The following is a 14,355-nucleotide window of genomic DNA, read 5'->3' as shown; positions in this document are numbered from 1 at the left end:
TCTTAAGTTCTAGAAAAATAACCAGCACAAGGCCAATAGCTTTATTTAAAAAACCTTGAATGACTATATGCTTTTCTATATAGAAAATTCTTAATCTAGCATTATATAATTAGGCATATTTACTTTTAGTTTTTTATTTTACAAAACTAACTCATCACTGACACAGCAGTCTATCAAGAAAAAACCGAGCATCAAAGGATTATGATATAAATCCTTGATTTAGAGTCAGTGTCCTAACTTTCAAATAGCAAATTCTTTCTACAAAAGCAAAACTTTTAAAAAGCTAAAATTATAGTAATAAACAAATCAAAAATTTATATCACCCAGATCTTCAACAATGAAAGACATGGCACTTACATATACTCAGATATGCCACACCAAAAAATACAAGTATTCAAGTATGGTGAATGACTAAAAACATCCATTTGTCAAAACCATTTATTAAATATTAAATTTATGAAATACCTACCATAAATGTATAAAAAATTAATACTTACAAAAGTTTGCAGTTTTTCTTAAGAAAAATGGTATTAAAAGGCTGATATAACATCTCAGTTCTACAGCAACATTCTGCATTGTAAAACAAGATAAAAAAGCTCGATACCCACAGGGCCAGCACGTGATGTACCTGAGGAGGCCTGCTGGGGGATGCTGTGGAAAACGGGGGAACACAGGATCTGTCTAAACACAACCAAATGCTGCCAGGTAGGAAGAGACGTTAAGGGTGCAATACCAAATTTACAAGAAACAATGGAAACTTGGATCACTACGTGGAGTCTCTCACATGTTAAAGGCTGGGGATCTATTAAAAAATAAAAACAGGGAGAACAAGATGGCAGAGGAGTAGGTGGACATGGAGGACATCTCTCTCCACAGATACATCAGGAATACACCTTCAGACACAGAAGGGCATACAGAACACCAGCTGAGAGCAGACAGGAGTACCTGACCAGAGGAAGCAAATATATAGACCCACACAAAACTCGGTAGGATGAAGGAACTAGGGAGAAAAACAGGAGTGTTAGTAGGACTGGAACCCCCCCTTGGAGGGTGGGGGAACTGAAGCAGGGGTCCGATCCCCACATCTGGGCAACAGAGTCAGAGGAGAAACATTTAAGGCTGAGAGTGAAACAGCTGATCTGTGGCAGCCTAAATGGAATGCAGTCCTTGCTGCAGCCATACATACTCCAGACAGGGACACAGATCCCCTGGAAGGTACAGCGGCTGGGAGCTGGAGTTCAGGGATTGTGGAGCAATCCCAGGGCAAGGGGCTGCTGTTGACTGCTGAGAGACAGATTGAGGGTATGTAAGGGAGGAGATTGTGGTGGGAAATGCCTGTGGAGGAAAGCCGGGCAGCCATGGAAGCAAGGCAATACTGCTGAGTCACGTGTAGGGGGTGGAGCCATCACCATAGACTCTCTCTCCATAGGTGCCACCATCAGCAGCTGAACAATAGAGAGGCTGGCCCATCAAACGCCTGACACACTGAACTACAGAGTCGGACCCCACCCCAGGGTGCCCCTTTAAGTGCCTGATGTACTGATCTACAGAGTAGAATCCCAGCCAAGGGGGCCCTGAATGGGCAGAGCTACAGAGAAAGACTGGCCAAAGAGGCCTTCTGATCAGCTACTGCTACTGCTAAGTCACTTCAGTTGTGTCCGACTCTGTGCGATCCCATAGACGGCAGCCCACCAGGCTCCTCCATCCATGGGATTTTCCAGGCAAGAGTACTGGAGTAGAGTGCCATTGCCTTCTCCGATCAGCTACAAGAGGCTGGAAAAAAGACTGATAGGGCCATAACTCCTATGGCGGAGGCAGTCCATGTTCCTGCACACTTGGCGCCACCAGGGCCCCCACAAGCCAAGCAGCTGCATCACCTTCATGCTCAACTCTCACTGGGGCAGAGCTGCCACAGGCAAAAAAAAGTCTTGCATCTAAGTGTGCAGGGTTGCTTCAGTAGTGTCTGACTCTTTGCAACCTTGTAGACTGTGGCCTGCCAGGCTTCTCTGTCAGGCCTCCAGGCAAGAATACTGGAGTGTATTGGCCAATACTGGTTGCCATACCCTTCTAGAGCACTGTATTTCCTGCTGCCCTAGCCGCCAACTCCCCTGAGTACCCCGTGCTGTCAGAACCCCTGTGACCCAAGCAGCTGCACCATCTCCACAAGTGGCCCTCACAGGGGCAAACTCAAGTCCTCCAGGGCAGCCTCGGGAGCAAACTCCAGTGAACAACCCACAAGAAGTGGAAATGAAATCACGATTGAAACCCAGGGGCAGTGTGACTAAGGAAGAAGACCCAAAACTTCCCACCAGCTGTACAAACTACAGATTAAATCCACACAATCAACTAGGTAGACTCTGTGTCTATGGAATATATAAAAGGTTACTGAGAGCTCCCACAAAAGAAAATGCACTAGTTCTGATAGCTGTGGACATTTAAAGAAGACAGAGGAGCAGGACCAGATTAGAATCTGAGCTGCCCCCAAAGCAGGTCCAGAGATCAGCAGTGTTGGAGGGCATCCTAGGGAGGTGAGGTGGACTGTGACTCCCAGTGAGGGAAAGGACTCTGACAGCAGTGACTCAAGAAAAACAATTATTATTCTTATGTTTTGACTTGTTCTGTAGATTCTTTGGTTTTTTCTTTTTTTCCCACTATGCTGTAGTTGTCAATTTTATTGGCCCTATGAAATCTAATTAAGCTTTTGAGCTTTTTCTTTCTCAGCCACATTTTTTATTGTTGTTATAAACCCCTGCCTCTACATTGGGCTTTAGCAGTTCTGGGAAGTTTCCCTTTTTTTTTTTTTTTTCCTTTTCTCTTTTTTTAATTTTTCAAGCCTATTATTACTTTTTCTACATTTAATCCTTTGTTTGCTTTTTCTACTGTTCTTTTCCCCTTACATTTAATCTTTAATGTATACAAATCTCCTTTATCTACCTCTATTTAACTTTGCATATGTATTCTTTCTTTTTTTTCTTTCCTCTCAACATATGTTAGTTTTATTTTCATTGCTTTCTTCCCCACTTGGCACTTTGCTTTAGTTTTGTTTTCCAGTTTTTGCTTTAGTTAGCTTTGCCCTGGTAGACGTAATTTTTGGTTTTCTTTGTTCACTGGGTCAATCTATTGCACTTTATTTTTGTTGGACTGTTTTGACTTTGTTCGTGGGTGTATATGTATATGTGTATAATCCATTATTTTAATTATTATTTGCCTGATTTTGTAACTGACATTTGTCTGGGGTTCATTTTGGTTCCTCATTTTTTGATATAATCTCACTTAATGCCATAACAAAACACTTGTAGAATCTTCGTTCCTGACCAGAGATAAAGCCCTGACCCTTTGGAGTGGCAGCACTAACTCTAAGACCCTAGATTACCAGAGAACTAACCATAGTGAGTATCATATAGAACTCACACAAAGGAAACCACTTGAATACAAGACCCAGCATCACCCAACCACCAGTAGGACCCTGTGCAGGACACCTCATCTAGACAACAAATAAAACAAAAATACAAACCCAGTCATCAGCTGACAGGATTACCACCTTACTCAGCCTTGCCCATCAGAGGAAAAACAAACAAGCAAACAAAAACTCAGCACAAATCTCACCCTATACAAAGCCTACACAAACCACTGGACCAACCTTAGCGGGGCAGAAACCAAAAGGAAGAAAGAATTCAACTCTGAAGCCTGGGAAAAGGAGACCTCAAACACAGTAAGTTAAAAAAATAATAATGAAAAGGCAGAAAAATACTACACAAAGAAGGAACAAACTAGAAACACAGAAGTCCAAAGAAATGAAGAGGAAATAGGCAAAGTACCTGAAAAAGAATTCAGAATGATACTAAAGATGATCAAAAACCTTGAAAACAAAGTGGAGAAAATACAAGAATCAATTAACAAAGACACAGAAGAATTAAAGAATAAACATACAGAGACAAACAATACAATTACTGAAATTAAAAATACTCTAGAAGCAATCAATAGTAGAATATCTGAAGCAGAAGAAAATCAGTGAGCTGGAAGATAAAATGGTGGAAATAACTTCCAAGAGCAAAACAAAGTAAAAAGAATGAAAAAAACTCAGGATAGTCTCAGAGACCTCTGGGAAAATAACAAATGCAACAATATTTGAATTATAGGGGTCGCAGAAGAAGAAGAGAAAAACAAAAAGGTATGAGAAAATTTTTGAAGAGATTATAGTCGAAAATTTCCCCAACATGGAAAAGGAAATAATCAATCAAGTCTAAGAGGCATAAAGAGTCCCATACAGGATAAACCCAAGGAGAAACATGCCAAGACACATGCTAATCAAACTAACAAAGACTAAACACAAAGAAAGAATATTCAAAGCAGCAAGGGAGAAGAACAAGTACCATACAAAGGAAACCCCATACGCTTAACAGCTGATCTTTCAGCAGAAGGGAATGGCAGGATATATTTAAACTGTTGAAAGGGAAAAATCTATAACCAAGATTACTATACCTGGCAAAGATTTCATTCAAAATCGATGGAGAAATAAAAAGCTTTTCTGACAAGCAAAAGTTAAGATAATGCAGTATGACCAAACTGGCTTTACAACAAATGTTAAAGGGACTTATATAGTCAAGAAATACAAGAAAAGAAAAGAGATCAACAAAATCAACCCCAAACAATTAAGAAAATGACAAAAGGAACATATATATCGATAATTACTTTAAATATAAATGGATTAAATGCTCCAACCAAAAGACACTGACTGGGTGAATGGATATAAAAACAAGACCCATTTATATGCTGTCTACAAGAAACCCACTTCAGACCTAAAGATACATACAGTTTGAAAGTGAGAGGATGGAAAAATATATTCCATGCAAATGGGAAGCAAAAGAAAGCTGGAATAGCAATCTTCATATTAGACAAAATAGACCTTAAAATAAAGAAGACTACAAGAGATAAGGAAGGACACTACATAATGATCAAGGGATCAATCCAAGAGAAAGACATAAAACTTGTAATTATCTATGCACCCAACATAGGAACACGTAAGTACATAAGAAAAACACTAAGACATAAAAGGAGAAATTGACAGTAACACAATAATAGTAGGAGACTTTAAAACCTCCCTCACACCAATGGACAGGTGATCAAAACAGAAAATAAATAAGGAAACATAAGTCTTAAATGATACATTAGATGAGATGGATCTCATTGATATTTACAGGACATTCCATCCAAATGCAGACAAATACACCTTCTTCTCAAGTGCACATGGAACATTCTCCAGGACAGACCACATCTTGGGTCACAAATCAAACCTCAGTAAATTTAAGAAAATTGAAATAGCATCAAGCATCTTCTCTAACCACAATGCTATGAGACTAGATATCACTTATAAGAAAAAAACTGTAAGAAACACAAACACATGGAGATTAAATAACACATTTCTAAATAACCAACAAATAACAATACTGAAGAAATCAAAAGGGAAATACAAAAATTTCTAGAAACAAATGACAGTAAAAATACAACAATTCAAAACCTATGGGCTGCAACAAAAGCATTTCTAAGAGGGGAGTTTATAGCAATACAATCCTACCTCAAGAAACGAGAAAAATATCGAACGGACAACCTAACTTTACACCTAAAACAACTGGGAAAAGAACCAAAAAACAAAACAAAATTAGTAGAAGGAAAGAAAGCACAAAAATCCGAGCAGAAATAAATGAAAAAGAAATGAAAGAAACAAGAGTAAAGATTAAAAAACTAAAAGCTGGGTCTTTGAGAAGATAAAGTTGACAAACCTTTAGCCAGACACATTAAGAACAAAAGCGAGAAGAATCAAATCAACAAAATTAGAAATGAAAAAGAAGAGGTTACAACAGACAATGCAGAAATACAAATGATTATAAGAGACTATTATGAACAACTATATGGCAATAAAATGGATAACCTGGAAGAAATGGACAGATTCTTAGAAAAGTTCAGTCTTCCAAGACTGAACCAGTAAGCAATAGAAATTATGAAAACCCAATTTCAAGCATTGAAATTGAAGCTGTGATCAAAAATCTCCCCAAAAACAAAAGCCCAGGACCAGATGGCTTCACAGCAGAATTCTATCAAACATTTAGAGAAGAGTTAATGCCCATCCTTCCAACTCTTTCAAAAAATTGCAGAAGAAGGAACACTTTCAAACTCATTCTACAAGGCCATCATCACCCTGATACCAAAGCCAGACAAAGACAACACAAAAAAAGAAAACTACAGGCCAATATCACTAGAACATAGATGCAAAAATCCTCAACAAAATTTTAACAAACAGAATTCAGCAACACATCAAAAAGCTCACACACCATGATCAAGTTGGGTTTATTCCAGGAATGCAAGGTTTCTTCAATATATGCAAATCAATCAATATGATACACCATATTAACAAATTGAAAGATAAAAAGCATATGATAATCTCAACAGATGCAGAAAAGCTTTTGACAAAATTCAGCACCCATTTATGATTAAAACTCTTCAAAAAAATGGACATAGAAGGAATCTACCTCAACACAGTAAAGGCCATATATGATAAACCTACAGCAAACCTTATTCTCAATAGTGAAAAACTGAAAGCATTCCCCCTAAGATCAGGAACAAGACAAGAGTGTTCACCTTCACCACTATTATTCAACCTAGTTCTGGAAGTCCTAGCTGCAGCAATCAGAGAAGAAAAAGAAATAAAAGGAATATAGATTGGAAAAGAAGTAAAGCCCTCACTGCTTGCAGATGACATGATACTGTACATAGAAAACCCTATAGATAGCATCAGAAAATTACTAGAGCTAATCAATGAATTTAGCAAAGTTGCAGAACAAAATCAATACACAGAAATCACTTGTATTTCTATACACCAACAATGAAAAAGCAGAAAGAGAAATTAAGGAATCAATCCCATTCACCATTGCAACAAAAAGAATTAAATACCTAAGAATAAACTTACCTAGGGAGACAAAAGAACTATACACAGAAAATTATAAGGCACTGATGAAAGAAATCAAAGATGACATAAACAGATGGAGAAATACTTCATGTTCCTGGGTAGGAACAATCAATATTGTGAAAATGACTATACTACCAAATGCAATCTACAGAATCGGTGCAATCCCTATAAAATTACTAATGGCATTTTTCACAGAACTAGAACAAAAAATTTCACAATTCATACGGAAACACAAAAGACCCTGAATAGCCAATGCGGTCTTGAGAAAGAAGAATGGAGCTGGAGGAATCAACCTTCCTGACTTCAGATTATACTACAAAGCTATAATCATCAAGACAGTATGGTACTGGCACAAAAACAGAAATACAGATCAATGGAACAAGAAAGAAAGCCCAGAAATAAATCCATGCACCTATGGGCATTTTATTTTTGACAAAGGAGGCAAGAATATACAATGGGGAAAAGACAGCCGCTGCTGCTGCTGGTGCTCATAGACGGCAGCCCACTAGGCTCCTCTGTCCCTGGGATTCTCCAGGCAAGAATACTGGAGTGGGTTGCCATTTCCTTCTCCAATGCATGAAAGTGAAAAGTGAAAGTGAAGTCACTCAGTCGTGCCCGACTCTTAGCGACCCCATGGACTGCAGCCTACCAGGCTCCTCCATCCATGGAATTTTCCAGGCAAGAGTACTGGAGTGGGTTGCCATTGCCTTCTCCGTCCTATCACCATACACAAAGATAAACTCAAAATGGATTAAAGACCTAAATGTAAGACCAGAAACTATAAAACTCTCAGAGGAAAACATAGGAAGAACACTTGATGACATAAATTAAAGCAAGATCCTCTATGACCTATCTCCTAGAGTAATGAAAATAAAATCAAAAGTAAACAAGTGGGACCTGATTAAACTTAACAGATTTTGCACATCAAACTGTAGCAAGGTGAAAAAGACAACCCTCAGAATGGGAGAAAATAATAGCAAATGAAACAACAGACAAAGGATCAATATCCAAAATATAAAAGCAGCTAATACAACTCAATGCCAGAAAAACAAAGAACCCAATCAAAAAGTGGGAAAAAGACCTAAACAGATATTTCTTAAAAGAAGACATACAGATGGCTAACAAACACATGAAAAAATGCTCAACATCACTCATTATTAAAGAAATGCAAATCAAAACCACAATAAGACATCACCTCACACTGGTCAGAATGGCCATCATCAAAAAGTCTACAAACAATAAATGCTGGAGAGGGTGTGGAGAAAAGGGAAAGCTCCTGCACTGTTGGTGGGAATGTAAATTGATATAGTCACTATGAAGGATGGTATGAAGATTCCTTAAAAAACGAGGAATAAAACGACCATATGACCCAGAAATCCCACTCCTAGGCATATACCCTGAGGAAACCAAAATTGAAAAAGACACATGTATCCCAATGTTCACTGCAGCACTATTTACAATAGCCAGAAGACAGAAGCAACCTAGATGTTCATCAACAGATGAATGGATAAAGAAGTTGTGGTACATATACACAGTGGAATATTACTTAGCCATAGAAAGGAATACATTTGAGTCAGTTCTGATGAGGTGGATGAACCTAGAACCTATTAGACAGAGTGAAGTGAGTCAGAAAGAGAAAGATAAATATCATATTCTAACGCACATATAAGAAATCTAGAGAAATGGTACTGAAGAATTTATTTACAGGGCAGCAATGGAGAAACAGACATAGAGAGCAGACTTATGGACATGGGGAGAGGGTGAGATGTATGGAAAGAGTAACATGGAAACTTACATTACCACATGTAAAATAGATAGCCAACGGGAATTTGCTGTATGGCTCAGGAAATTCAAACAGGGCTCTGTATCAACCTAGAGTGGTGGGATGGGAAGGGAGATGGGAGGGAGGTTCAAAAGGGTGTATACATACACCCATATGTATACCTATGGGTGATACATGTGGAGATTTGACAGAAAACAACAAAATTCTGTAAAGCAATTATCCTTCATTAAAAAAATTAATTAAAAAAAAAGACAATCTTGGCTCAACAAGAAAAAATAGAAAACAAAACAAAACTCTCTGCAAGTGAAACCAAAATCATTAGCAAGCTGAATATGGCCTAGAGGTCACTGGTTTTCAACTTCTGAAACTGTATTTTAGGGGATATAACTCCCCATTTATATGTGCGACCCCATAGATGGCAGCCCACCAGGCCCCGCCATCCCTGGGATTCTCCAGGCAAGAACACTGGAGTGGGTTGCCATTTCCTTCTCCAATGCATGAAAGTGAAAAGTGAAAGTGAAGTCGCTCAGTCGTGTCCGACTCTTAGCGACCCCATGGACTGCAGCCTACCAGGCTCCTCCGCCCATGGGATTTTCAGGGCAAGAGTACTGGAGTGGGGTGCCATTGCCTTCTCCCTCCTTTACCTCAATCACCTATTAAAATATATTGCTCTCCAGTCAAAACAAGTATTTTCCAGGTACCCCTGGGGACTATAACCTCAAACTTACTAACATTCATCATCAAAGAATAGCTCAGAAGAAAATAATTTGAGCAAGGCAATCTGATAAATGTGCAGTCCACTCAGTATAGTTAATACTCAAGAGTTCACATGATATATGGCCAAAATCAAAATTGTAGTTTTGTTAGGTTTCAGCCAATACAGAGCAATACTTACGAAAAACAATTTAACACACTCACTGCCATATTTACTTTACCATAAGGATATCATAGGATATTGTTGTTCATTACTTAAGTGTTCTCTAAGGGTCCACAGAAGATACTCTTCATAAGTATGGTATAACCTCATATATATGATCACTACATACGAATAAATAACAAGACAGGCTCATGACCTAGACCAGGATGACTCTTGGCTCAGTCATTTACTAGCAGTGTAACCTTGGATAGTTACTCAAGAATCCTAAGCTTCAGCATACTCTTCCATTAAATAAGAGAAATAATCGCTATTTCCTCATAGAGCTGCTACACTGTTAAATGACATACTTTAATAAGCTTATAAACACTGCATAACAAAGTGTTTTTTACTTACTTCGGTATCTGGCCCATAAAAAAAAAAATCAATATAAAAGTTATCTGCTACTGACACTACAATTATACTTCTCTACTGTCATCTCCATTTCAGAAATACTTGAACCATTCTAAACATCGTAAGACTAAATCCAAGGTTCTGCTTTCGTATTCTGCTTTTGCCACAATTCCTTCACCTACTTTTAATTTTAAATTTCTGAATACTACTACTACTACTACTTACTACTAAGTCGCTTCAGTCGTGTCCGACTCTGTGCAACCCCATAGACGGCAGCCCACCAGGCTCCCCCATCCCCGGGATTCTTCAGGCAAGAATACTGGAGTGGGTTGCCATTTCCTTCTCCAATGCATGAAAGTGAAAAGTGAGAGGAAGTCGCTCAGTCATGTCCGACTCTTAGCGACCCCATGGACTGTGGCCCACCAGGGTCCTGCGTCCATGGGATTTTCCAGGCAAGAGTGCTGGAGTGGGTGCCATTGCCTTCTCCGAAAGTAGTAATTAACTGAATGAATGAGGGATGTGGGGTGTGTTGAAAGGAAGAATCTTCGTTTTAGACTTTTATGTAGTATTTGATTTTTGTACCATGTCATCAAATACTACATAAAAGTCTAAAACGAAGATTCTTCCTTTCAACACACCCCACATCCCTCATTCATTCAGTTAATTACTACTTTCCTTTCACAGCACCTTGATTATTTTATTTCATAATATATCTTATACCTCTTTCCATTAGTACACTGTTTTTTTGTTTGTTTGTTTTTTAATCACTGCAAAGTATTCACAGAATGGATATACCATAACTTATTTGACTGGTCTCTGATTGATGTGTTTTGGGACATTACCCACCACAAATTCCATATAATAGTTGACAAACATTTGTAGGCAGAGTATATAAAATAAAGAGGGAAAAAAGTAACAATCTTCAAATGTCTGAGTACTGTTTCCTTACGTAATTCATAAGCATTTTAAGTACATATTTTATATTAGTTATGCTGCTGCTGCTGCTGAGTCGCATCAGTCATATCCGACTCTGTGCAACCCCATAGACGGCAGCCCACCAGGCTCCCCCATCCCTGGGATTCTCCAGGCAAGAACACTAGAGTGGGTTGCCATTTCCTTCTCCAATGCATGAAAGTGAAAAGTGAAAGGGAAGTCGTTCAGTCGTGTCTGACTCGTAGCAACCCCATGGACTGTAGCCTACCAGGCTCCTCCGTCCATGGGATTTTCAGGGCAAGAGTACTGGAGTGGGTTGCCATTGCCTTCTCCTATATTCAGTTCAGTTCAGTTCAGTCCAGTCGCTCAGTCGTGTCCGACTCTTTGCAACCCCATGAATCGCAGCACTCCAGGCCTCCCTGTCCATCACCAACTCCTGGAGTTCACTCAGACTCAAGTCCATCGAGTCAGTGATGCCATCCAGCCATCTCATCCTCTGGCGTCCCCTTCTCCTCCTGCCCCCAATCCCTCCCAGCATCAGAGTCTTTTCCAATGAGTCAACTCTTCGCATGAGGTGGCCAAAGTACTGGAGTTTTAGCTTCAGCATCATTCCCTCCAAAGAAATCCCAGGGATGATCTCCTTCAGAATGGACTGGTTGCATCTCCTTGCAGTCCAAGGGACTCTCAAGAGTCTTCTCCAATACCACAGTTCAAAAGCATCAATTCTTCGGCACTCAGCTTTCTTCACAGTCCAACTCTCACATCCATACATGACCACAGGAAAAACCATAGCCTTGACTAGACAGACCTTTGTTGGCAAAGTAATGTCTCTGCTTTTCAATATGCTATCTAGGTTGGTCATAACTTTACTTCCAAGGAGTAAGCGTCTTTTAATTTCATGGTTGCAGTCACCATCTGCAGTGATTTTCTAAAGCAATTAACACTATTGGGGTAAGTCCTACACATCTAAATATACAGAATCATAATGTTTTGTATGATTGAAAGAGTTATAGAGTTATATTCCTGCCTCATATCAAACATCTGACACCCACAGAAATTTTTACAAATGATATGAAAATGAAAATTTTGACAAATATGATAAAATGTGTCCTCTGCAACACTCACTGTCACACAAAATATATAAGGATGCAGCAAGAGACTAGCAGTCAAAAGTTTTAGATTACATTGTAATTTCTGATGATTCTGCTGCAACAAATCAGGCAAAAGTTATTTTTACCAAGGTCTCAAAAATCAGTGGAGTAAGAAATCTTTGAAACTTGCAGGAGACACTTGCAGGAGACATCACTTAATCCTCCAAGGCTAAGTTATATTTATCTCATTGAAAATCTTTTGGAGTGACTACAGGTAAACAGGCTGTAAATTATTGGGTTTTCTATGTTTTCATTTCCTGGAGCTCCATCTCCTTTGCACTTTAACTTGTACCAACACACCCACCTTTAAGACACATATCCCAAATCCCAGGGACCTTTTGCTCTTTTATCAGGCTGTTTAGTATCAAAATTATACTATAAAGCTTTGGTTTGAATAACATACAAATTCTGTGGTACGGCAATAAAAAAAGACAACTACTTCAGGAAAAAGTCTGCAGGTGGCCTAATGTAGTCAAGATGTTGAACTCTAATCTGTAGATTACGTACGTAGAGCAATTTGCAAGGTCTGTGTTTCAGGAATGAGGTGAAAAGTATTAATCATAAATAAGAAGAGAGAGGGGAGAGCTGAGAAGAGCAATAGTAATTCAAGTCTGTATCAACTCTTCCTCCACCAGGAAAGGCACAGTCCTGGGGAGACAGCAAATAGAGTGTGGGTGTATGGGTGGAATAACACTCTCTGAAAGACCCAGTCAGGCAATGACAAAGGCCAACACCAGGAAGAGCTGCTCAGAAAGAATAGAGATCACCAGGGCTGAAGGTTTAGCTCCCCATCTGCAGACATTTGAGGACCCACAGAATAGGTATAATAGCTATTTGTGGTCATCATATAGATAACCCATTTGCAATACAGTTGCACTTCATTAGAGTGAGTTTCTTCACTTATCAATATCAAGAATGAATCAACTGAAAAAATGATCTAATGTTAATTAGAGGCTCTGCTTGGCAGGAATTTATCTCTTTTATTAGCACAAATGTGTAAAACACCTAAATAAGAGTGTGAGTAAAGCTTTTGAAACATAAATTCCATGAGGGAAAATAAGAAGGCTCCTTGGTAGTTAAAATTAAGGCTGAGAATCAGACTAACAAAATAGTTATAGCCCATTTCCACAATCTTCCCTTCCTTCTAATCTTACCTCAGACATTACAGGCTAATAAGGAAAATTAGAACTTTCAGACTGAGGCAATTTAATGAGGAAATTTGCTCTCAGGGTTTAAAGAACACGAAGTTCAGGAAGTGTCTTCTGTAGTCAAGAGGACATCTTTGACTTTTGAAAGACAGATAGAATCTAAGAGGTGATGCTGAAAAGGAGGAAAAACCTAGTTGCTGACTGACTCTGACTTTTGCCTGACATGTCAGTTCAAGTCCTTCAAAGAGCAAATGCCAGACACAAGTACTCTTGCCTGGAAAATCCCATGGACAGAGGAGCCTCGTGGGCTGCAGTCCATGGGGTCGCTAAGAGTCGGAGACGACTGAGCGACTGCACTTTCACTTTTCACTTTCATGCATTGGAAAAGGAAATGGCAACCCACTCCAGTGTTCTTGCCTGGAGAATCCCAGGGACAGGGGAGCCTGGTGGGCTGCCGTCTATGGGGTCACTAAGAGTCGGACATGACTGAAGCGACTTAGCAGCAGCAGCAGCAGACACAAATACAATCTCTTGCAGCCAACTGTGCAACACACCTATTAGGGGAAACACATGTGAAAAGCAGAGGAAAGGGAGCAGCAGCAGGTGAGAAGGGCCTTTGGGTCTGTCCAAAAAGCAGATGTGATCCCTAGGAAGAAAGAGAATATTGAGTAGGAGAGCCTCACACTGCAATGTAGCTCTGCAAAAGTCTCAACCACGCCAACAGGACACCACAGAGCAAAGACTGCCAATGAGTAGATCCCTGAACTGGTCAGGAATGGCTCTGCTCTAGAAACCCCATCAATGTCAGACAATAACTGAAGCAATGCAGAGAGGACATGGCCTCAGCAATAATGCTGAAGGAGATTCCAAAATACAGTGGCTAAAGGCTGTGGGCAACTACAAGCTCCATGGCAGGTTCTCTCAAGAAGGGAGCGATGAGAAACTTATTGCTGTGGCTGCCACAGCCCACCCTTGTGCTGCAAGGATCCACTTCTACACTCATGTTGGAAAGTAGCTGCTCCACAGTTCCTGTGGTCCTCTCCTAAGGAGACACTTAGAAGAAAAATATGAGCAGGACAAACATGGTCCCCATTACTGTAATTATTCTC

General features: G+C 39.5%; 1 protein-coding gene across 1 annotated transcript in view; it reads right to left on the bottom strand.

The window, feature by feature from the left end:
* The window catches only part of AGTPBP1 (ATP/GTP binding protein 1), a 188,776-nt gene that overhangs the window by 64,952 nt on the left and 109,469 nt on the right, over window positions 1–14,355 (bottom strand). The window lies entirely within an intron of this gene.

This window comes from Bison bison, unplaced genomic scaffold (genome assembly GCF_000754665.1).
Source record: "Bison bison bison isolate TAMUID 2011002044 unplaced genomic scaffold, Bison_UMD1.0 scf7180017864141, whole genome shotgun sequence".
NCBI lineage: Eukaryota > Metazoa > Chordata > Mammalia > Artiodactyla > Bovidae > Bison > Bison bison.
The sequence above is the reverse complement of the archived record's forward strand: the minus strand, read 5'-3'. Positions and strand labels throughout refer to the sequence as shown.